At 43.8% G+C, this 22,804-nt stretch overlaps 4 long non-coding RNA genes across 4 annotated transcripts; 3 read left to right on the forward strand and 1 right to left on the reverse strand.

Annotated features, from left to right (window-relative positions):
- Positions 1 to 1,715: 1,715 nt before the first annotated feature.
- Positions 1,716 to 4,205, forward strand: LOC148111502 (uncharacterized). Its single transcript, XR_015730372.1, has 2 exons — positions 1,716 to 2,185; positions 3,545 to 4,205. It is a non-coding gene; the product is annotated as an uncharacterized LOC148111502 (long non-coding RNA).
- Positions 4,206 to 8,152: 3,947 nt separating this feature from the next.
- Positions 8,153 to 10,427, reverse strand: LOC148111503 (uncharacterized). The gene is made up of 2 exons (XR_015730392.1): positions 10,129 to 10,427; positions 8,153 to 8,656 (listed from the first exon to the last, which is right to left on the reverse strand). It is a non-coding gene; the product is annotated as an uncharacterized LOC148111503 (long non-coding RNA).
- Positions 10,428 to 11,423: 996 nt separating this feature from the next.
- LOC148111504 (uncharacterized) lies at positions 11,424 to 13,218 on the forward strand. The gene is made up of 2 exons (XR_015730327.1): positions 11,424 to 11,561; positions 12,846 to 13,218. It is a non-coding gene; the product is annotated as an uncharacterized LOC148111504 (long non-coding RNA).
- A 5,919-nt stretch (positions 13,219 to 19,137) lies between these two features.
- LOC117676259 (uncharacterized) lies at positions 19,138 to 20,786 on the forward strand. The gene is made up of 2 exons (XR_004594383.3): positions 19,138 to 19,407; positions 20,289 to 20,786. It is a non-coding gene; the product is annotated as an uncharacterized LOC117676259 (long non-coding RNA).
- Positions 20,787 to 22,804: the final 2,018 nt, after the last annotated feature.

Genomic DNA, 22,804 nt, shown 5'->3' on the forward strand with positions numbered 1-22,804 from the left:
AAAGGAAAGCCTGGACCATCTGAGTTGGAAACATGGAGAAGAAGTCTTCATCCCAGATAGACAATGACTATCACGATGATGATTATAATTCATGCATTTCTTCACGATTATTCTTTGATTATCCACGTGTTTGGAGAAGTGACACATTTACCTGTCCATCCCTTTAGTTAACTAGGTTATAATTAACACTCACATCATCATTCAGTAGTCCTGGCATGTGAAACTTGCTATAACCAAGATTCCCCAATCAGAATTTCATGAGATTAAAAATCTGCATTCGAATGTCAGCCTTTTCTTTATTCATTAAATTGTGGTGTAATTACAACCTCACCTGCTGCTCTCGAAACAGGCTGGGGCTTCAGATAGTCCTGGACTTACAACACTCTTCGTTTAGTGACCGTTTGGAGTTATAACAGCCACTGGAAAAAGTCGTTTTTCACACTTGCAATCATAACATTGATTCCTTCCAATGCGACTTCCTGAATTCCTTTGATCTTATTCTGACGCAAGAATGGAAACACGTCCAAGTTTTCTAACATCCAGTTTGCTCACCAGCCTCCTACACAACCAGATATGCTCCTTATCCCGCGAATTGGGCCTCACACCCATTCGCAACTGGCTCTAAGCCCACGGACTGAATCTTGCCGTTTATCATCTTCAAGGAATGTTTTATCTATTCACCGCAGCCGGCCCAGATTCCAAAAACTCATGGATGCATGGGGGGTTTTTTTTAGCCATAATAATAGAGACAAAGCCAAATGAATAAATTGGCTGCCTTCTGCAAATGTTCAAATGAAAGTCTCAACCTTTTCCTTAATTAAATGAAAGCTGTTGTGGGCTCCCCCAGGGGGGAAAAGAAACATACAAATGAATGAGGGGGTCCTTGGTAGTCTCTGAGCGTGCTTGTTTTCTTGTAGATGTTTCATTGTTATTATCACTGATGAGGTTACCCCCAAGCTCAGAGAACTCCAAAGACCCCACAGTTTTCCTCTTCTTCTTCCTTCTCCTCCTCCCCCCTTCCTCATCTTCTCCACAAACCCTTCTAGCACTGATGATGTTATCTAGTTGGGTCACAAAACCTCTGCAAGAAAACCACCAAGCTCAGAGAACTCCAAAGACCCCATAGTCTCGTTTCCTCCTCTTCTTCTATCTCTTCCTCCCCCCTTCCTCCTCTTCTCCACAAACCCCTCTCCCTTCTAGCATGGATGATCTTACCTAGTTGGGTCACGAAACATCTTCAAGAAAACAAACAAGTCGGGGATGGGTTCTACTTACTTTTACAACAAGTTCGCAATGGGATCATGTGCGCTTCTGTGCATGCGCAGAATCTTGCTTTTCTGTAGATTCTTTAGTCGGCCTTGGATTCTTTAATCGGCCTTGGATGTCTCTCCCTCCGACAAATATGTCAAGCTGATGTCGGGCTCGACACCTAATGACGTTGATTCAGTGGGCAGAGCCTCCCGCCGATTTTACTACCGGTTCTTGCAAACCGGACTGAACTGGGGGCAACCCACCACTGAAGCAAGTTCAGAGAGCACCAAGGACCCCCTCATGTCAACCCTGAGCTACAAATATTCTCCTTTATTGGCGTATAAATGAATATTTGCGTCAAGTTTAATCCCAGATGTATGTAACATAGGATTAAAAACATAACAAGTTTGAAACAAGCATTTTCTTTTATTTTTTTTTAATTCAACCGTTTAGAACACAGAACTTGGAATCCTAGGGTTGGGAGGGACCTCAGAGGTCTTCTAGTCCAACCCACTGCTTGAGCAGAAGACCTTACACTATCCCAGTCAAATGGTTGTCCAATCTACTTTGAAACCCTCCATTGATGGAGGGGGAAATTATCTCCTAGAGATCTCCCCCCCGCCCTCCCAATTTTTTTATTTCCTAGGTGTGCCTGGCATATCCATCCCTGAGATCAAGACTAACATGGGGATGATTAAAAATGCATCCATTTGCTCTTTAGCATGATTTTAATATCCTGAGTCAAAAGGAAGGTTGCAGATCACGAGCTCATTAGAATGGTCTTTTATTCAAGAGACAAAAGGAAAATAAGCACAGGCATAGCTGGGTGATGTCTCACTCCCGGACGGCCTAAGAAACGGTATATAAAAAGGTCCCTTGGACAGGGTGTCCATACTACAATTTGACGTCCTTCAGAGATCTCCTTGAGAACCAGGTATGTTCCTTCTGTTTTGTCTCTCTGACCAAGCTCATTTTTTCTTCTTCAACTTCTAGAAGAGAGAAACACAGACAAGGTTGAGGAGGCTAAGAGAGGAGGGAAGAGACCAAGAGATGGAAGGGGATATCATAGAGCAGAGGTCTTCAAACTTGGCAGCCTTAAGACTTGTGGACTTCAACTCCCAGAATTCTCCAGCCAGCTAAGCTAAACTAAGCTGGCTGGAGAATTCTGGGAGTTGAAGTCCACAAGTCTGAAGGCTGCCAAGTTTGAAGACCTCTGTCATAGAGATATGGACTCCTAGATACTTTAGAAGAACATGGATGGTGGATGGTCATTTCTAGTAGGGAAACCCACCACAGAGATTGAGGATGGATCAAAAGGAAGGCCTACTTTAAACTGTGCCCAGTTCTCCTGGGGGAGGTCTCCTTTATACCAATTGCAGAGGTGGTTTCTGAAAGAGGTTAGAAGATAAATGGATGGAGGACCTCTCTCAAGTTGCCAGTTGTTGTCTTCAGAGTAGCTCCAGAATCGAAGGTGGCATGCTTTAAACCCAACGGTTGGAGATGGCAGTGAAAAGGGAGCTAAGACCTCCTTCCATCCATAAAAAACATCGTGGAGGTATCTGGACAAGCTTTGAATGGTGGACTAGACATTCCTCTGAACTGGTCAGACAGGATGATGGGGATGGTAACGGTGGCAATGGTTAGGTTTCCCTTCCTTTCTGCCTTTCCAACAGACCTCATGTTCACGGTTGACTAAGAAAGACAGTTTTCAGACCAGGAAGGAAGGAGATTGTTGAATGTTAACTCAACCTAGCTTTTTCTCTCCCTGCCTTGAGGAAATTTCAGGTAGTCCTCGACTTACAACAGTTTCACTTAGTGACTGTTCGAAGTTACACCGGCACTGGAAAAAGTGTCTTATGACCATTTATCACACCACTGGAGCATCCCCAGGGTCACGGGATCAAAATTCAGATGCTTGGCAACTAGCTGCTATTGGGCTATTGCGTTCGTAATCAAGGAGTACCTGTATAAGGCAGGGGTGGGTTTCACTTAACTTTGCTACCGGTTTACTCACGCGTGCGCCACTTCTGCGCATTTGAAAGCGTATTTGATGACGTCCGGGCAGGTGAACAGAGCCTCCTGCCGCTGCTGTGACCAGTTTGCTCGAACCGGGGCGAACCGGTAGCAACCCACCACCGGTATAAGGTTTGGGGTGCAAGGAATGTGCTTTGATTTGACAAGTTTTCCATCCACAAATGAGGAACGGTCATGCTCAGAAGAATCGTGATGTGTCTTTCTTGGGGGGAGGGGGGTTTGGAGCCTGACATTCATGGTTTCCTCCCTTTCCTTTCAGCGTCACTTCTTCTTCAAGAACCAAGAAACATGGGCGCCCAGGAAGACAAACATCACCAACAGAATGATGAATATCCACCCTGCGGCAACTCTTGTGCCGAGTCTAGAAACAACTTCCCTAACGAGGAGTGTGAGGACCAGCAGCATTATTCAACAGATCCCTGCGGTTACCAAGGGAAGTCGGATGAGGAGCTCCCCCAGCACCCAAGATACCAGCAGCAGAAGAGGAAAAATTGCCAAGGGCCTTCCTAGAAGGAAAAGCCAGAAGAATTCCTAGAAGGGGGACTCTTCCGCAGGAAGTGATCGTCCCCACTTCCTGTCTTCTGCCCATCCATCGGCCCATTCTCCGAACTCTTGGCTTTAACTTGCGAGGATCCTGAGAAGAATGTCCAACTGTTATCTTCGCTCTGCAAAATCACAAGAAAATATTGTAACCTCTAGCTCTGTCTCCTTCCTTCCTTCCTTCCTTCCTTCCTTCCTTCCTTCCTTCCTTCCTTCCTTCCTTCCTTTCCTCCTTCCTTCCTCCCTCCCTCCCTCCCTCTCTCCCCCTTATCTCCTTTTCCTCCCTCCCTCCCTCCCTCCCTTCCTTCCTCCCTTCCTTCCCATGGTCCAGATGCATGTGTGAATGAACTAAGCTTCAATAAAAAATATTAATCCTTGAATTAAGCTTATTCCATTCTCTCTTTTTAAAATAATAATAATAATAATAATAATAATAATAATAATAATAATAGTAATAGTAATAATAATAATAATAATATTTCCAACTGAACTTTCCTGATGTTTTCCTTGAAAATGTTTCACTTCTCATCCAAGAAGCTTTTTCAGTTCTGACTGAATGGTGGGGAATGGAAGGATGTATATTCTGTGCAGTCATCTGGTCGTTAGCGCTCTTTCTGAGAGTCATTGAGGCCATTTGGGAGTTTATCTGTACCCTCAGGTTCACCTGTATCAGAGTGCAAATGGGTGTGGAACCTTCTTGGAACTGCTAAAAGGACTGTGTTGTAAACAGGAGATAGGTGGTGTTGTATTCTCCCCCCCCCTTTGTTAAGGGGGGGGCTGTCAGTTTTAACACAGATCACCTCTTTCACAGGGTGGCAGGGTGGCTCAGTGGTTATGATGCTGGGCTTGTTGGGTGGAAAGCCAGCAGCCCAGGTTCGAGACCTGAGCACCACGCAATGGAGTGAGCTCCCGTCCTCACCTCAGCTCCTACCAACCTAGCAGTTCGAAAACATGCAAACGCGAGCAGATAAATAGGTACCACTTTGGTGGGAAAGTAACGCACTCCCTGGCAGAAATGTCTTCGGACAGTACCGGTTCAATGGCCTTGAAACGGAGGTGTGCACCGCCCCCGCTAGAGTTGGCAACAATTCGTGGAGCAAAATCTACAGTGGAGTAAAATCTTACTCTTTCACACCAGTGGTTCTTTCTGTCCAGAATGTGGGCTTTGCTGTCTTCAAAGGAGTAACCGTTTTTACTTACAGGATCAGATTTTTTTTTAAAAAAAAAAAGGGGGGGGGAAATCCTTTTAGGAGTCATTGAAGGAGCCGATTCGAAAAAATTCAAAAAGGGTGACCCATCCCAACGGAACACGTTGGGTGTTCACTTCCTCTTTATCAGATTTGTCAATTAACTTATCTCCTGGGATGGAATGAAGGAATGTCAAAATATGACTCACTGGGTGTGTGTTTTGGTTCATCAACTAGAGCAGAGGAAGTGATGCCAAGGATTCTCAGATCCACTGAAACGAGATTGGATCCAGTGGGGCGAAATAGCTGAGAACAAAAATCCAGAAAATCTAGAATTCTCTGTTCTGTACAATGTCCTCCTGTAGGACATCCAAATCTGGACCTAGAATGCATCTGAACCTTTGGGGTGGCTCCACTATAATTAACATCTTCTCTCGGCCTAATTTTTTTTCTCTCTCTCTCTTTTAGCTTTGCATTTTTTATAGTTTTTCTTCTTTCTTTCTTTATTCTGTTCCTCATACAGTCAGCTAGATGTTCAGGCTGGGTTTGGCATTTCTTTGATAGCCAGATGTTGATGATCGATGGTGTTAAAGGTGTTGATTAAACAAAGACAATTGTCTAAATCCTCTCCCCTTTTTAAATGTAAATTTTAATTTGTTTTTAAATTATGGGGTATTTTAAATTCAGCCAAATTATTTAATTTGCTTTTATTCTATTTTAAATTTTTGTATTTATGTGTTTTATCTTCTGGCTGTTCACTGCCCTGAGTCCTTCGGGAGTAGGGCGGTATAGAAATTTAAATAAATAAATAAATAATTGATGGCGTTGACATCACAGGATGTCAGCTGTCCCAGGTCAAGCTGCCTTTCGCAATTGACCGATGGGGATTTTTGTCAATGCCATTAATATCAATGTATCATAATTGTTATTATGGTCAGTTTCACAATCAACCAGATGTTCAGACCAGATTTTGTCTTTATTTCCACCCATCAAGTTCTTCCCAAGAACCTGAGATAAGACAGATACATATACTGATACTGATGGTGTTGAAGGTCTCCTCGCAGGATGTCAGCTGTTCCAAGCCAAGCTGCCTTTTGCAATTGACCGATGGGGATTTTTGTCAATGCCATCAATGTCAATGTATTATTATTATGGTCGGTTCCACAGTCAACCAGATGTTCAGACTGGATTTTGTCTTTATTTCCACCCATCAAGTTCTTCCCAAGAAGAACTTGATAGACAGATGTTGATGTCAGCCATTCCAAGCTAAGCTGCCTTTTGCAATTGACTGATGGGGATTTTTGTCAATGCCAATGATGTTCAAGAGGTGCTCCAGATGTTCTGAGATTACACCCAAATTGCCTATCACTTATTGGAAGCAAGAGACTTCCAATAATAAAGCAAGCAAGAACTTGCTTTCTTTTGCCACAGTCGTTCTACCTCTATTTACAGGTCTTTATTATTTGGTGATTTTTCTCCAATTCTTTCTCTTTTGCTATCGCCAGCTTGTTGCTATTACTATTGATTAATTATATATTAATTGTTTTCAGCTCTGTTGCGTGCCACCCAGAGCCCCTTTGTTGTGAGATGGGCAACCACATACATTTGATAAATGAAAAAAAAATAAAACCTGCCAATTTCCTTTCCTTTCCTGGACCACAACACCTAGAAGAAGACTTTGCTCTCACCCACCCATGGGAAGGTGCATAATTAGGAGTGGGGAGGAATAAATGTAGGGCAACCAACTGCCGTTTTTTTCCCCCCAGAATGCTTTGTTCCTAACCTCTCAAGTGTTCCTGGCTCCATTCTGAAAAATGAGCAAGCACCAATAAGCTGCCCTTTTTAATAAAACTGAAATTGAAACTAAACTAACTCATTATCTTTCCTCCCTCCTGTTTTTTTTCGGGTGCATGGACAATGTCGGTGCAGTTTGGGGGGGAAAAAAACCCCAAAGGAACGAGATGTTTGCTAGATTTTTCAATATGAATTAAGGTTGGGCAGTAACCGGGAAATATATAAAATATTATGAATATACATCACCGAACAAGAGTTACAAGTTCTACTGCTCAGGGCCAGCTTGACTTAATTTAGACTTCAGAGAACGTGTGAAGACGTGTGTGAAGGGTTGTCTGTTTTGAAACCCAGGGCAAAAATCCCTCGGTTCAACCAAGAACTCTTTGAAGTTCCTTCAGCCAGTTGGATGGACCAAGCAAACTGATGGACTGGAATTTCTTACCTCCAAAATGTAGAATCGTAGAACCTTAGAATATTTTTGTGGATTTTAGGGGTGATGCGCGATAGAAAACATGCTTTGTATCCAGAAGATCAGAGCTAGGAATGGTCTTTATCTGGAATTCAGGAGAACTCATGACTAGGTGGGTTATATAATGTAAGCCTGGGTTGTGTCCAGGGGTGGGATCCTACTGATTTAACAACCGGTTCGCTAAGCGCACGAGTGCACAATCTGGAGAAAACTCACATCAAGATGCATTTATCCTAGTGCTGACATAAGAAGGAGAATGCAGGCGTCTGTATCGGGACGGTTGCCTTTCACCTACTTATTTCCTCTGGAGATAATGTCCCCTAGGAGATGGATGGGAGGGGGGAAATTCTTTGAATTGGAGCAGTAGATTTGGGGTGAATGATTCGGAAGATGGCCAATGAATGCAGAGGAGTGGGGGAAGGAAGAGGAGGGGTTTTGGGTCAGCACGTCAGTGCTGGCTGCAACGAGTCGGTGTAAAAAGTGCTGTGCTTAATAAAATGGAAATTTGTTTTATAAAAGACTTTGTTTGCGATGCAATTTATTTGAAGACAGCCTGAAAACCTGACACTAACCTCCGCATTGCTGCCAGCAAGGAAAACAGCTGAGGCGCGGCAATCCACTCTGCTGCGCCGATCAGCTGGACTTCAGAAACGGAAATATAGGTGAGTATAGCGCAGGGGCGGGCGGGCCCACTTCAAAATTGGAGCGAACCGGTTTGCTCACAGCTGAAAGTCAGAGCTTAACAATTCGCCCGAACCGGTAGAACCCACCACTGGTTGTGTCATTAATCTGAGTTGGAAAGACGCGTCTTCCATGTGCATACTATACATACACAGTTCAGTGGAGGCATGAAAAGAATACCACAACGCTCAGTGTCTTGCGTGAAAGGGGGTTTTAATACCTTCACAGGGATGTCCAAAGACAAGAAGGTCTCACCCAAGGCCACCTGGAGATGTCAAAGCATAGTTGGTTTACAAGGAGAGAAGAAATACATATTGTTGAGTAGTGAATTTGTACAGGAGTTCCTGGACACATCTACTTCATCTTCTGCTGAGAAGATCCACCACAGCAGCTACCACCACTGCTCTGGGTATGTTGAGAAGACCCTCCAGAACTTCCACCACAGCAGCCACCACCACTGCTGTGGGTTTGTTGAGAAGACCCTCCGCCGCTTCTCCCACAGCAGCCACCACCGCTGCTCTGGCTTTGTTGAGAAGATCCTCCGCCGCTTCTCCCACAACAGCCACCACCGCTGCTGCGGCTGACTTGAGAACTACCACCACCGTGGCATCTGCTCCCACCACCGCCACCACCTCCTCCACAGCATCTACAACAGCAACATCCTCCTCTTTGCTGTTGTTGGCTCATGTTTTCTGTGTCTCTGAGAACAAAGCAAGAAGAAAGACAATGATGTTAGCCTTGGGATGAAGTTGAGAAGGTCTCAAAGTTCCAGATCTGTGCAGAAGGACTCTCCACCTCCCAGTCTTTTTTTGTTTTTTGTAGAATCTCTTTCCTTTTTAATCTCCCAATGTAATTTAGGAAGGTTTCTAGATCTGGACTGGACCATGAAAAACCCAAGATTCCAAGATACTTAGTTTGAGGGGAAACTTGCTTTATGGTCATTCTCAAGAACTTTAGGTTGATGAAGCATCTGAGATATGACACTCAAAAGCTTTGTTTCCACCCTGGGCGAGTCCTACCTTTCCCTATAAGTATTTCATAAATCTCTTGAAACCCAAAATTGTACAACCAGATTTTTCACCATGACCCTTTCCAACCTAGATGACACGACTTCCTATCCCTTCCACCTAATTCTAATGTTCAGCATGAGTTACGAGGAACACTTTAAATTACACAGAGAACAATTGTTCTCCAGTTAGTTAATTTCATGAAATTTTACGTTCATGTTAGATGGAAAGTTTTGGTCTTGAAACCATCTATTTCTTTATACAGATTTCTCATAGTTACTTGAGTTCAGGATCCATCCGTCAGTCAAGGAAGAAAAATATAACTCTCAACCACCCCAAAGCTCATTGCTAACCTTAAAGGTAAAGGTTCCTCTCGCACATATGTGCTAGTCGTTCCCGACTCTAGGGGGCGGTGCTCATCTCCGTTTCAAAGCTGAAGAGCCAGCACTGTCCGAAGACGTCTCCGTGGTCATGTGGCTGGCATGACTCAATGCCAAAGGCTCACGGAACGCTGTTCCCTTCCCACCAAAGGTGGTCCCTATTTTTCTACTTGCATTTTTAACGTTCCTTTGAACTGCTAGGTTGGCAGAAGCTGGGACAAGTCACGGGAGCTCACCCCGTTACACGGCACTAGGGATTTGAACCACTGAACTGCCGACTTTTTGATCGGCAAGCTCAGCTTCTTAGCCACTGAGCCACCACGTCCCTTCTTGCTAACCTTAGACTAACCTAATTAGGAACACACAATCTTGAGAAAAAATATTTTTTAAAAAAAACAAACAAATGCACATACATACTTCTAAGTTTTCCATCAAATTCTACTTCTGCAGCCCTGCAACTAGCCATCAAGTTTCCTCCAAAAAAAAATTCTCCACAATGGAGAAGATACAATATTTTAGGGGTCTACTCCATTTGCCGTTAGGTTCAATCAGAGACTAAAAGAAAAACCAGCCTATTTTCAGTGAGAAGAGGTCCTTCTGCATTAGGTGGTCTAATGATCAGCCCTCGTAGAAGGTGGACCAGGCATCGTTTTGAGACAGAGGTCATGGTAACATCTCAGAAACTTGCCAATAGGAAATCTGGGAAGCTACCAATGTTCCTCGACGAGATGTTGAGGAAGCGTCTTGATGGATCCCACAGAAGAGAAAGAACTTCTGGTACTCACCCAACTGATCTCCAAGTTATCTCAACAGGCGTCTAGGAGCTGATGAGTTTCCTTGGGGACGATGGTTCCTTTTATACAACATTCCCACCAACTGAGATGGCAAATCATCTGCAGAGACACGTAGGACCTCACCTGCCCACTATCTTTGGTATTTGTTTATTTTGACTCATTCTTGCCCTAAATATTTACTTATTCTGTACCAGGCCTTCCCTGGGCATGTGGGCTCAAATGCCACCCCAAAATTATGTTAAACTGATCATTTTGTAGGAGTTGGAGACGGTGTCGCAAGACCGATGAAAATTCATGTTGTTGCTCCCCGCATTCTTAGCCTGTCTATCAAAAAGATGGAAAAATAACATTTGCAAGTTCAACAACCGTGGAATCCCTGAATTCAAACAGAACAGAAAACACAGAATCACAGGGTTGGTAGGGACCTTGGTGGTCTTCTAGTCCAACCTCCTTCTCAAACAGGAGATCCTGTCTCATTCCAGACAAATGGCTGTCCGGTCTCTTCTTGAAGACCTCCAGTGATCTTTCAATTCAGTTTGCTCATTGACCAGCAGAATTTCTCCTTAAACATGGGTGGGATTCAACCGGTTCGGATCAGGTGAACCGGATATTAATTTTAAACTGGTTTGCTGAACCGGTAGGACTAGCTGACCCCATCCACTCCACCCCTCCCCTCCCAGGAGTCTCCACGCGGCCCGTTTTGGACACCAGGTAAGTGCAGCACCTGCACAGAGGCTCTGGGAGCACGAAAAATGGGCCTACCAGAAGTATCGGAAGTCCAAAAATGGGCCAGTTTCCGGCCTCCAGAAGGCCTCCGGAGCCTGGGGAGGCCGTTTTTACCCTCCCAGAGGCTCAAGAAAAGCCTACAAAGTCTGGGGAGGGTGAAAACGCTCCCCCCCCCCATGATGCAGGACTCTGAGTAGGCCATGGCCACTCCCACCCAGCAACCGGGCAGAGATCCAGTTACTAAAATTTCTGAATCCCACCCCTGTCCCTAATCCTAGAATTAAACTTAAATTTCAAGAATTGTCTGAGCCTAAAACAGGAAGGAAAGACTTGGAGGAAACAGAGGGTAGAAAGAAACTATAAATAAACAAGAGACACTGGTCTACCTTTTTTTTGGAAACTTCTAAAGAGGGATATCCGTATGGGACGGAACAGATTTGGCGAGAAGCAAAAATAGTTTTCTAAAAATAGACGTTAACCTGTTCTCAAAAGGTACCTTTGCAAGTCAGGTGAGGTACATAGAAATGTTTGGTTCGTTGAGCAATGAAGACTCGTGTTTTCCAAAATGCGCAGAATAGAAACGTTATTGGGCGTTTCTTTGCAATACGGTCTATAAAAACTCATCCCTTGGTCTTTTAAATTCTCAATTCTTCTGACCATCACTTGTTCCACATTAGATCTTCCAGCTACGCAGAAAAGTGAGTACGGCTGTCCCATCCGGTTTGACTGTTCCAGACTGTTCCAATATTTGAAAATTTGTGGGTGATTTCCAATATTTTTGCAAATATTGCCCCCCAACAATCTGGGTCCTTATTTTACCCACCTCGGAAGGATTGGAAGGCTGAGTCAACCTTGAATCTGGTGAGATTCGAATTGTCAAATTGCAGTTTATTTTTTCAAAGGTCTGGAAAGCCGAAATTGTCACTTTCTCGGGAAGACGGGATTTTTCCCGAGCCATTAATTCCTTCCGTCTTTAGAACTGTGGCCATTATTTGGGTGAGGTTTTGAATTAGATGACCTTCCAACTCTGTTAATCTGAATCAGATTTAAAAGAAACTGATTTTTAATTTTTTTAAAAATTTATTTCTCAAATTTATTCGGTCAGCCCATCTCACCCAACATGACTCTGGGTGGCATGCAAAATTAATTAAAACCATAAATGTGTAAACAGTCATTATTTCTTGTTTTTTTAAAAAAAAATAATCCGCTCAGATAATTCCTTTTTTTCTCTCTTTCTTTTTTTCCCTGCCTTCGTTTGAGTCATTCGTGTGTATTCATTATCCTAATGGTGACTGTTCTTCATAAAAAAAAAAGCTGGGCCAACGAGAATTACCACTCTCACCCACACAACTTTTTAAAAATTCTGTGATTCGCAACGCACGTTTTTATTTGCGAAAGAAGTGCTCAGAAGCAAAGAGAAGGTTTCTTCCCTCCCTCCCCCCCCCCCCATTTCAAATCCATGGAATTCAAAAGAATGATTCGATCATGGATGGATCAATTGGCGTTCCTCCATCCTCAAACTCATAAGATTTCACCCAGGGGTGGGCTTCAAAAGTTTTAGCAAGGGGTTTTCTGTTAGGTGGGCATGGCCATGGTGGGCGTGGCCTAGTCAGCCTCTTGAACCATGGTGGGAGGGGCATTTTTGCCCTACCCGGCCTCTGGAGTCTTTCCTCGAGCCTCCGGAAGTGCGAAAATGGCCTCCCCAGGCTCCGGAGGCCCTCTGGAGGCCAGAAATGGCCCGTTTCAGGCCTTCCCGAACTTCCAGTAGGCCCATTTTTCACCCTTCCTGAGCCTCCGCACACACCCTGCGCTTACCTGCATCCAAAATGATCCGCGTAGGGACTCCTGGGAGGGGAGGGGAGGGGCCAGCCAGGAGTGGGATTTGGGAGTTCTCCGAACTGCAGAGAATCTCAGCTAGAGGTTCTGCCGAACCCCTGCGAACCCCCAGCAGCCCACCTCTGATTTCACCTCTTCCTTTCCAGCTTCAGCTAAGATGTCTACCCAGAAGAAGGACATCAGATCAAGTCTGCCACCAAAGGACAATCCGTGTTCTCCCAAGCAGGAGCCACCAGCAAGGTCCCAGAAGGAGACCCCACCTCAGGCTGAAAAACCTCCAGCTCCTACATCACAACCACCCATCTGGAAGCCCAGCTGCTTTTCTTCAGTAGAGAAACAATGTCCTTGAGCACTGTCCTAATTAACCCACAAAGTTCTGGAGATGTATTATGGAGTCCATGAATGGAGCTCAACAGATGGAAGTTCTACTGAGACATGACATCTCATGAACTTTTTCAGCTTGTTCCTTTCCTATTTCTGTGGCAATAAACCAATGCATGTGTTAAAAAAGAATAACAACTGGTTGTTGATTGCGTATTTATTCAAAGTTCTGACTTGTCTTGAGTCTCCCTTCTGACCTTCACAAAGAGAAAATGGAGGCAGGAAGAATAGGTAAAGGTAAAGTTTCCCCCACACATGCGTGCTAGTCGTTCCCAACTCTAGGGGGCGGTGCTCATCTCCGTTTCAAAGCCGAAGAGCCAGCGCTGTCCGAAGACATCTCCGTGGTCATGTGGCCGGCATGACTCAACGCCAAAGGCGCACGGAACGCTGTTACCTTCCCACCAAAGGGGGTCCCTATTTTTCTACTTGCATTTTTTTTACGTGCTTTCGAACTGCTAGGTTGGCAGAAGCTGGGACAAGTCACGGGAGCTCACCCCGTTACGCGGCAGTAGAGATTCGAACTGCTGAACTGCCGACCTTTCAATCGACAAGCTCAGGGTCTTAGCCACTGAGCCACCGTGTCCCTTTTAGACTTAGAATAGCTTTATGAAATTAAAAAAAGAAAAACTGAGAATTGGTGGTAATTGTCTGCAGAGATTCTCAGTCATTCAGCTCATGATTGTCCCAAAGGTGCTTTTTCAGGAGGCAACTGGATTTTCTTGGGTTTTTTTCTTTTTCTTTTGAAGACGTTTCTCTTCTCATCCAAGAAGCTTCTTCAGTTCTGATGGGATGGTGGGGAAAGGAAGGATTCCTGTCAAAAATTAGAAAGAAAAAAGATACACGGCAGCCGTAAGTACAATTCAGAGATGGTATTCAGCCGGTTTTAGCCGAACCGGTTTGGGCCAGTTCAGGAGAATCAGTAGCGGAAATTGCAGGTGGGCCTACCTACCTGCCCCAGCTCTATGCTGTCCTGTAAATTATACGAATCCCACCTTTGGTACAATTATATTTTTACCTCTCTTATCTAAAGTGACATCATAATTCTTTTTTCTATAATCTATCCTGTCTAACGTCTTCAAAAGAGAAAACCAGAAAGTCCAGTTGACTCCTGAAAAAGTAATTTTGGGACAACCATGACCTGGATAACTGGAGAATCTCTACAGATGTTTAGCTCTACAATTTGGGATGGACACCCTTGGAATGGGGTGGGAGTAGGAATGGATTTCCAGAGGAAAAATTGCAGACTACAGGAATTATTTTATTTATTATTATTTTATTAGTCATATTTCTATGCCGCCCACTCTCCGAGGACTCTGGGCAGCTTACACCATAGACAGTATACTAAATAGCATATTGCCCCCCAACAATCTGGGTCCTCATTTGACCCACCTCGGAAGGATGGAAGGCTGAGTCAACCTTGAGCCGCTGAGATTTGATCCGCTGATCTGCTGAACTAGCAGTCAGCTGAAGTAGCTGCAGTACTGCACTCTAACCACTGCGCCACCTCGGCTCTTCATTAGCACCACTCAGGTGACCCTGAGGACACAGATAAACCACCAAGTGGCCTCAACAACCCTCTAAAAGGATGCAAACGACCATCTGTCTGCAAGGAGTATAAATCCTTCCGTTCTCCTCCATCCTGTCAGCGCTGAAGAAGCTTCTTGGACGAGAAGCGAAAGGTCTTCAAAAGGAAAAAACAAGGAAGTCCAGTTGCTTCTTGAAAAAAGCACCTTTGGTAGTAATTGTGTATACTTTTGTTTTGTTTTTTTCTCTTGTCCAGGTAGGGTTTTTTGGTGTCACCCATTGACATATCCTGTTCCAATCTCCAACCACAGCACTCATTACCGCTATTTTTTTTTTTTTTTTTAAAAAGCTATCAAGGATTGGAAAACAATTAAAATGAAATTGGATCAAATGTCTTTTTCAAGGTCACTGACAATCAGTGCAATCTTGAGATACCTTTAATATCTCAGCAAGTTATGGTATCTAACCTGGATGGAATCCAGATTGCATTAGGAGACCAAAAGCAGATTCCGTGTCTACAAACCAGAAACATCAACCAGATCCCTCTTTAAAAACAAAAAAACTCCAGTGATGAAGCACCCACAACGTCTGAAGGCAAGTTGTTCCACTGGTTAATTCTCCTCACTGTCAGGAAGTTTCTCCTTAATTCCAGGTTGTTTCTGCCCTTGATTAGTGTCCATCCATTGTTTCTTGTCTTGCCTCCTGGCGCTTTGGAGAATAGTTTGACCCCACTTCTTTGGGGCAGCCCCTCAAATACTGGAACACTGCTATCGTGTCACTCCTAGTCCTTGTTTTCATTCAATCTACCATCTCCAGCTCAAAGCTAGTTTGATCCACCAGGGAAGGCCAGGCTTGAAAAGGTGCAGGGATGGTTCCCAAGAGAGAAGCAGAAATAGAAAAAGGCACACACATATTTTGCACTAAGATTGGGCAAGGATCTCCTCAGAAGTCCTTCTCCATGTAGTTATGGGTCTCTTCTGTCATTATTCATTCTCACTTTATTTTTATACCGAGACAGTTTGGATTATGATGACCTACTCAGAAGCCTGACAGATGTTTCAACCAACCCATACGTTGCATTGCCATCTCATTTCAGGATATGCTACTTATCATTCAATTGAATTGATACACTGGCCTGTTGTCAGATCTCCAGATGAAGGTTTCATAGCAATCTTGGGAGGTATCCCTGATACCTTCAAACAATAATCCTTCAGATCCTTTGTCTGTGAAGTAGGACTCCTCCCCTGTAGATGGGAAGATTAAACTCAAACCTTCTTGTGGGCAGAGTTTGGAGATCTCACCTTGAGCTACAAACCACATAAACTTGTTACACCTCGTTCAATGAGTTGGATCTTTTGACTGATGTTATGGCCCACTCTCTTCATTACTCAATCGATGGAGGTTCTCAACTGCCTGGGACCATCCAAGGATTATCTTGAGTGACACCACGTCAACCTTCAGGATTTTTTCCAGTGATAGCTCTGCGACACTGATCATCTTACCCGCAGAAACATGTGGGCAACTAATTGCATAGGAAGTGACACAATGGGGAATTTCTTTGACATACACTCACCTCTGGTGGAATCCAGAATGCTCAACCACATCTCAGCAGGGCCATTCTGAAATTCCTTGCCTTCCGTCCTTGTTGTATCACGGCGCACAACAACCATACCGATCATGGCCTCAGATGACTGGAACAGCTCACTGGCACGTCCACACACAATGGTTGGCTGATTTATTTTACTGTGCTTTCACAAAACACATCTTCAACTAGGCCCAGGGAGATCTGAAGGACATCCTAGTGAAGAAATTCACCAGACCACCTGCCGTGATCTTAAGCTAACCTACCTTACAAGTTTTGTGGTGAAGACGCTGCCAGTTAAGTTATTATGCATGTCCTTGAGATTCCTATTTCCCAAAATTAACTTCTCTGGAGAAGAAAAAAAATTATCAGTGTGTGGATGTATTTCATAAAGTCCTGCATCCAGTTTTGGTCCCCACGTTAAAAAACAGATGTTGAGACTTTGGATAAGTGAGGAGAAGAGCAACAGAAGATGATTAAGGGACTGGAGGCTAAAATATATGAAGAACGGTTGTAGGAATTGGGTATAGCTAGTTTAATGAAAAGAAGGACCAGGGATGATATGATAACAGTCTTCCCATATTTGAGAGGCTGCCCCAAAGAAGAGGGGGTCAACCTGTTCTCCAAAGCACCTGAAGGCAGGACAAGAAGCAACGGATAGAAACTAATCCAGGAGAGAAGCAACCTAGAACTAAGGAGAAATTTCCTGACAGTGAGAACAATCAACCCGTGGAACAGCTTGCCACTAGAAGTTGTGGGTGCTCCATCATTGGACGCTTTCAAGAAGAGATCGGACAACCCTTTGTCTGAAATAGTATAGGGTCTCCTGCTTAAACAGGGGGTTGGACTAGAAGACCTCCAAGGTCCCTTCCAACTCTGATATTCTATGTTCTTTTATAAGTTCTTGAGAGCCAAACATTAAGAGGAGTTCAACATCATGTTTAAAGTTATACACCGTCCAGTTTCTTAACGCCAAACATGTGCCAATCCTTGTAAATTAGAATTTCCAGATTGAAACTCAAAGTAAACTCAAACTCAAACTAAATTTAAATTCACAACTAAATTAAAACTAGATTGAAACTCAAACTAAAGTAGAATTTCCAGGTTGAAACTCAGAGAATGTGACAAGAACGTCGTCTCCTACCATTGTGTTTTCTTACCTGAAGGGCCAAAAATATCGGAAGCCTAATTTTAAATATACACATAGCCAAAGAAGAAAAAATTGTAAAACATGGGAGTTGGGCATATTTTCCACCTACAATTATGCTGTTTTAGCAATGCTAGGAGGAAAATGAATAGCTCATGGTTGTAAATTAACTCTGAAGTTCTGGCTACTCCCTGGAGCTGTTTTCTAAGGAAAGTTAATGTTGGCAGAGTTAAATGGGTTGCAATTCCGTTATCAGATTTCATCGGGGTTAACGAGGAGAACCTTACGATTGAGACGTAACATTTCTAGATGTTTTCAGGAGGAACCAGGGAGTTGGGGAAGGAGATGAAAAGATGGAGAAGACATCGTCTTCTGTTTTCTGTCCCATCAACCATGAGGATTTCACAACTACAATTCACATTGCAAGCCGCAACTCTAAAGTTGTGGGACAGCCACTTGTCCAGAATGGTGTAGGATCTCCTGCTTGAGCAGGGAGTTGAGTTAGAAGATTTCCACAGTCCCTTCCAATTCCATTATTCTCAGATTAAGTGTGGCAATATTTGGCTGAAACATATCCACATGAGATCCCACTTACCTTTAGAAAGACCCACAGTTGCTACCGTTCATTAGTGTGTTGTGGGAGTATGCATTTGTGTGTGGTTTAGTGTAGTGGGCTAGCTAAGTGGCAATCCACTGTAGGCAACAAGACCCAGCAGTATCCAAAGATAAAGGATGCTACACCTTGTATTTTAACAACATCAATGGTCCCTTAGCCCCATCTACAAATTGGTGACACGCTTAATTCATATGGCACTAAACTATGATATATCAATCACAGTTTGCTGAATTATCCACAACTGGCTAGTTTTACTGGCTTGTACAGCTCCACAAACCACGATGGTTGGGTTGGTTAACACACAACTCCAAATCAGACAAACTTTGTCTCTCAAGGGGGTCTAGCAAAAGTTCTCCAGATGATATGGAATCCATATTTACCTTGGGGAAACTTGTGGCACCTTCTTCCTCAGGAGTAACATTGATTTTTATGGGTTTTAAGAGAACAGCTGCGGAAGCATGGACCACATTTTTTTTCTTTCTTTTTTCCCCTAAGTCCTAGAACATACAAACTTGAAAATCTAGAACATGCAAACTTGAAAGTCCTAGAACATGCAAACTTGAAAGTCCTTCAACATGCAAACTCGAAAGTCCTAGAATATACAAACTTGAAAGTCCTAGAACATACAAACTCAAAAGTCCTAGAACATAGAAACTTTGAAAGTCCTAGAACATACAAACTTGAAAATCTAGGACATGCAAACTTGAAAGTCCTAGAACATGCAAACTTGAAAGTCCTTCAACATGCAAACTCGAAAGTCCTAGAATATACAAACTTGAAAGTCCTAGAACATACAAACTCAAAAGTCCTAGAACATAGAAACTTTGAAAGTCCTAGAACATACAAACTTGAAAGTCCTAGAACTAAGGAGAAATTTCCTGACAGTTAGAACAATTAATCAGTGGAACAATGTGCCTCCAGAAGTTGTGAATGCTCCAACACTGGAAGTTTTTAAGAAGATGTTGGATAACCATTTGTCTGAAGTGGTATAGGGTTTCCTGCCTAAGCAGGGAGTTGGACTAGAAGACCTCCAAGGTCCCTTCCAACTCTGTTATTCTATTCTATACCAACTTGAAAGTCTTAGAACATTCAAACTTGAAAGACCAAATGTCAAACGTTGACGAGAAAATCTCCACTTCCTAAGCAGTTACATCATTTCTGAGTTCACGAGGATGTCACACACAAGTCATAGTAGTAGAATCGTAAGGTTTTTTCAGATTCACCTGTAGATTATGATCACAAGTAACAATGAGTCACCTAAGATATGTAAATTAGTACATACCGTAAGGTCAGGTATTGGACGCCTCCACAGCCAATGGTTTCCTTAGAACGTGCTTTGGTTTCTGAAATGGGACAGGAAGAGATAGTATAAAAAGAGGACTTTGGCCAGAGGTTCTTCATTCGCTTGAAAGAGTAGACTCAACCAAGTCCAGAGTTCCTCTACCTGACAACCAATCGGTGAGTATGAGAAAGATTTCTTTAATCATCTAACGTAGAGTTGTGATGGTCATCAAGTCCACTCTTGGAGATGCCCAGAATGGAAGATAGGATTTTTCTCTGGGCAAAAGGGTTGATCTAGAGATGGTCTTTCTCTGTTGTCCCATTGATGACATTCTAGCTTGGTGGAACCACAATAGCAAACAGCATAAATGTAATGTTCTGTCTTTAATTTGATTAGATGTTTGAGCAGATAGTTTAGAATTAATTCTTCGCTGGTTCTGCTGAAGGTTATTCAAGCAGGGACCTTAACTCTGTTCGACACCAACATGAACTTGCTTCCATTGAAGCTTTCTTTGATGTGGAGGCTCAGCGGTGTCTTCGTGCACCATTAGTGGTTCCAACTCTAGATAAGAAGAGTTGTCCTTTTTTTAAGATAGACCGAGGGATTCTGGAGATCCTTAGATTAACTTGGGCACCCTCCAAAGTCTTGGCTTCCTACTCCCATCATTCCCAACCAACAGATCACTTCTGCAAACCTTGAAATTTGATAGCCTCATCCTTACCAGAAGCCTAGGAGTATCGAGATTGCTGTTTCAAAGTTGATATCCAAGGAAATTAAAACAGATAGAATGAGAGCTTCATCCGGATGGTGCAGCATCCTTATATTTAATGACAGAGTTGCCCATCCTTGGAAGCCACAACAGGACGCCGGTTGCTCCATCAACACTTCTCAAAGCTTACCAAAACCACAGGAAACATGAGTCAACCACAAGAAATAGAGGGGATGATAGGAGGATAGATAAATCAGAACTCTTTGTGTGTTGAAATGCTTCCCTTCAACTCACATTGTTCTCCAGGACCTCAAAGTAACACCCGTCTCTCTGTCTTTCGTCTTCTAGACTTTGCAGTCAACATGAGCCAACAACAACAGCAACAACAAGGAAGCTGCTGTGGCGGAGGTAGCAGCGGCCTAGGTGGAGGGTGCTGCCGCCGAGGAAGTAGCGGTGGATGCTGCAGCCGTGGGTCAACCGGAGGAGGAGGAGGTTGTTGTTGCCGCCGAGGAAGTAGTGGCGGCGGATGCTGCAGTCGTGGTTCGGGCACCGTCTACGTTCAACAGACCCAGCAGACCAGCAGATGTTGTTGCATCAACCGTTCGGGCCCCTGTTGTGGTCGGTGCTGTGGCCGGCGCTGCGGTGGTGGCTGCTGTGGTGGGGGATCTACCCAAGTGAAGCAGAAGTAGATACCTTCAAAGAACGCAGCCAACCGACCTCTACCTCTAGCACGTTCTCCTCCTTCCCAGAAACCCAAAGGGTGGACCTGGAAATGTTCCAACCTCTGAATTTCCCTGCTCTGTTATCCCTGTGAAGCTATTAAAACAACCCCTTGCCTGCAAATAAGTGGATTTGGCATCCTTTGTGAAGCTTGGGGGCATTGGGTGGTGGTGGTGGTGGAGAACAGGATGAATCGGGGAAGTTCTCCAACCTTCTGGAATTAGCAAAGGGATCCTTTATTTTCCCTGCATCACACCACAGGGTGGGTTTACACAACACGACGAAGAGGGACCTCAAGTTGTGGGAAGCGAGGGGTTAGATCATCACCTCTTCTGGTTGAAGAAGAGCAAGTCAATAAAAATGAAGTCATAGTAGACCAGAGAAGAGGGAAGGCATGGTGGGGAAATGAGTGAGGAACCAGGTGGAGAAACCCAGGTTTTTGAAGATGGGAGGACATTTAATTCACATCACATTCCAGCCCCGTAGGAAAGGGATTGTGGGAATTGTACTTCAACCCCTACTTTAGAACCATTAAAGGTCCAAATTTAATGGCTTGCCTCCAGAAGTTGTAGATGCTCCAACATTGAAGGTGTTTTTAAGAAGAGATTGGACAACCATTTGTCTGAAATGGGATAGGCCTCCTGCTTGGACTAGAAGACCTCCAAAGATCCTTCCAGCTCTGGTATTCTGTTAATTAATTAATCAGTGGGATTAATTTACCCTCCAGAAACTGTGGGACCTCCAACACTGGAGGTTTTTAAGAAGGGATTGGACAACCATTTGTCTGAAAGGTGATAGAGTTTCCTGCTTCAGCGAGGCATTGGACTGGAAGACCCACCAGGTCCCTTCCAACTCTGTTACTCTGTTAAATTTTTCACTTACCTTTCCCTTCCCTTATTCCAGGAATTGTTTCCATAGCTTCCTTCACTGGGTCTAAAAAAGTTGACCTGGTCTTCCGTAGGCATTAACTAACCCCATCTTGAGAATACCTCGTCCTGATTTAAAGAACAGAACGAAACAGCAGCAGTTTAAAAATTATTAGAAGCAAAGCATCCCTTCCCACGAAGTGTGTAGGAGATACTTTCTCCCAACTCTTGAGGACAACCACTAAGCCACGCCTATCACAGCCACAGAGACAACTGTAAAATAGCCAACGAAATCAGGTCCATGTGACTCACACTCACTCACCAAACTACAACCACACATTCCAATCCCTGTGGAAAATCAAGGCAGGTGGTTGCTAAATAGCTTGGTCATGTGACCAACCTGATTTTTACGACCTTTTTAATGGTGGTCCTTAAGTGAACACCATGGTCATTAAGCGTTGCTAGGAGTGCAGTTTTGCTGAAGTACGCTCCAGTTTTCAGCAAAACCGTTGTAAAAATGTGGTCACGTGACCACAAATTCAGCCATGTTTCTGTGTGTGTCCGAGGTTTGGTCATGTGACTATGGAGGGGGGGGGGCAACTGTGTGAACTTCAGATCCAGGTCATAAATACCCCTCCAGGTAGTTCTGTTGTAACTTCGAACAGTCGTTAAGCAACCGAACGTAAATCAAGAACTACCTGTATTGACATGGTCTCTTCTTCTTGGTCAACTCATGAAGAGTTGACTTAGCAAGACCACCACACTCTTTGGGGCAAAGAGGTTTTTTTTCCCCCAGCCGCTCTATCTCACCAACTCTTTTCCTTGGAGGACCAAATAGACCAAAAGCATTGATCGATTTGGTTTAGACTTTCCAATAACCTATCTGACTGAAGATGATGGGCGAACTAATCTTCATCCAATTAGCTCTGTTCTGGGTTCAATGAAACCTCCCAGGAGGTCCCATGACTTGGTCATCTGTCGTCCGTGTCCCCCCCCCTTTTTTTTGCATTCCCACAACCCCATTGTTGGATTGTTGACCCACTTAAGTCTGTGATAGAAACAGGACTGGCAGGTGTGCTCATTCACTGTCTTGTCTCCTAAACATGCAATTAACTGTATTGGGTGGAGTTGACAAGCTGAACTCAACCTATTATGTGTCACAATCCTAATAACAGGATAATACATTTATCAAGATCTCGTATCTGAATACTGGAGTTATAGTTCCTGTTGTTATATTTGTTATTCTTGGACTCGATGTATTGAGGTAATCAAATGCTT

This window comes from Pantherophis guttatus, chromosome 18 (genome assembly GCF_059756535.1).
Source record: "Pantherophis guttatus breed Tessera chromosome 18, ASM5975653v1, whole genome shotgun sequence".
NCBI classification, from domain to species: Eukaryota; Metazoa; Chordata; class Lepidosauria; order Squamata; family Colubridae; genus Pantherophis; species Pantherophis guttatus.